The sequence below is a fragment of the Arachis ipaensis genome, chromosome B05, assembly GCF_000816755.2.
Source record: "Arachis ipaensis cultivar K30076 chromosome B05, Araip1.1, whole genome shotgun sequence".
In the NCBI taxonomy this organism is placed as follows: Eukaryota; Viridiplantae; Streptophyta; class Magnoliopsida; order Fabales; family Fabaceae; genus Arachis; species Arachis ipaensis.
In genome coordinates, this window is record NC_029789.2 from 120,836,603 (window position 1) to 120,839,143 (window position 2,541).

Here is a 2,541-nt window from a genome sequence, read left to right on the forward strand (position 1 = left end):
AATTCTACAAGTTTGAGTAAAAATCTTAAATTAGTAATGCAATTCATTCTATTAAAATTTATTATCATTTTATTTGATTTTATAATTCTTCTAAAAGTAATATACCATTTTTGCCCTCAATATTTTTGTCCTATTTAAATCTTTAACATTTTAAAATGATCTCAATTTTGTCTCACTATAGATCACTAACAACAAAATAACATTTAAAACATTAGAAATTTAAATATGACGATTTAAATGTTAGGAACAATTTTGAGACCTATTCTAAACGTTAAGGACAAAAACAATACTTTATTAAGGACAAAAACAATATTTTATTCTTCTAACAATAAAGAACCATGATATAACTTTATACTATTTTAAGATTGGCTGTTGGTTCAGTAGAAAAATCTTATTAAGATTTAAGAACATTAATTTTAGAAATAATGCTACACATCCAAGTTTTTTTATTAATTAAGTCTAACCAAATTAGTTTAACTTAATAAAAATTAGTTATAATTAATATTAAGAAAAGTCTAGGCCAGCAACTTTTTTATTTTCTGGCCCGTACTTAACCATTAAAATAAAAGTGAGTGATTTCCCACTATTAGATGTAATCTCACACCATTAAAAACATTATTGATCTGATGGCCAATTGATAGTTATAAAATATCAAAATTGCTGACCCTAATATTCCTCTTAATATTATTCTAAGTCTTATTATTTAATTTAGTTAAATTTAGTTTATTAAAAGATTTGGATGTATAACATTACTCTAATTTTAGTGCATTATTACGTTTAAAAGTGATACAACTTTTCAAGGGATACGCCATGGGGATAAATTTGCATTGTAAGCGAATATTTTCAAAAATAATGACTAAAATTTCTCTCTCTTTAACTGCCTTATATTCTTATTAGTTCTCAAACAACGAAGAAAAAAAAAAAAAAACATAAATGTTAATTTTCTACTTCTGAATTTTCTATAAGCACAAGAAAAGTGTATATTGTTGTAAAGCATCCTATCTTAAGCTAAGTATGGAGAAGGACCACACCCTTTTTAACCTAATGTTGGTATGAGTTATTGATTCCATGTTGAACTGATTCGTAACTTTGACGTCACATGAGAATAGTTTGATCACTTTGATGCCCCATAACCAATGGTGTTAATTTCGAATTGAAATGTGTCGTTATAAGCATTCATATATAAACTCAAAGTTTTTATGTTTTGATGAATCACAACCATAGAATTTAAGGATTTGAGCGAGACTGTTGAAAGCAATACAATGAAATAAGAAGGCTAAGTCCAAAAAATGAAGACGTTTACCTTAAAAAATTGAAACATGTTGAAAATTGAGTTCTAAACAAAACGGTTCAAACGCTTTTGAAATGGTTTACAAATCAAGAAAATGTTAAGACATATCAACTAAATTGATTGGAAGTCAAATCAAATTTATTTGATAAGGCATAATCAAACTGTCCTAAAATTATTTTTTTTTAAATTTAAATAAGAAAAATACATAAATAATTATATATCTAACCATGCATTATTTAAAATTTAATATATAAAAAAATATTAAACAATTTGAAATCGTCGTTGGCAATTTTATGATTCATATTCAAAATAATATCTTCTAAAAAAATATTCCATAATTCGATAAAACAAAAAGCTATACTCCATACAAAAATCAATTACCCTTCAAACGTGTTGAGAGCAATAAGGACATCTATATATTTAGGATGTTTTGTACATGTAACAGATTAATACTTAAGTTCAACTAACACTCACTGCAAGAGAAATTATAATATACTTCATCCATATTAGCACCATGGAGTATAGTAGCTATTAATTTAATTAAAGAACTTTAAATTAGGATTTATTTTCTAATACGTTTTTGTCTTTACTCAAATAATGCTCCTCAGAGAGTGCAATATGGCAACATCGTGGCCTCGATTTTGTTTATAAATTGTGTAGTGCGCTGATGTAACAAACGGTTAGATTAGGCATTAGTAAGTGGAACACAAATGGTTTAAGATAATAATTAATAAAGTGAAGTACCTTCTCATCGAGTTTATAATCATTAATGGCAGCTGAAAGGAGGATCAGAGCGTCTAACATATGTTTAATGGGTTTGATAATATTTGAATAAAAACCTTCTCATCGAGTTTATAATCATTAATGGCAGCTGAAAGGAGGATCCGAACGTCTAACATACAGTGTCAAACCAAAAAAATTAACAAAAAATACAAATAATAAATAAAAAAATTCATAAAAAAATATTAAAAGTTTCCTAAATAAAACAATAATATATGTAAAACATAGGGTTAGTAAAAGAAAATTAAAGAAGCACAAAAACTAGTTAATAAAATGCAAAAATTAGGATTTATTATTTTTTATAAACGTAAATTTGAGTACAAAATTATTTCTGTATTTAAAAGAAAAACAAATAAAAAATTAAACCGTTCAAAAAAATTAAACCTACTTTTTAACCTTCAAATAATAAAACAAACACACCTTAGCTCATTTGCCTAGGCGCGCGTGCATGGTAGGTGCACTTAAACAAC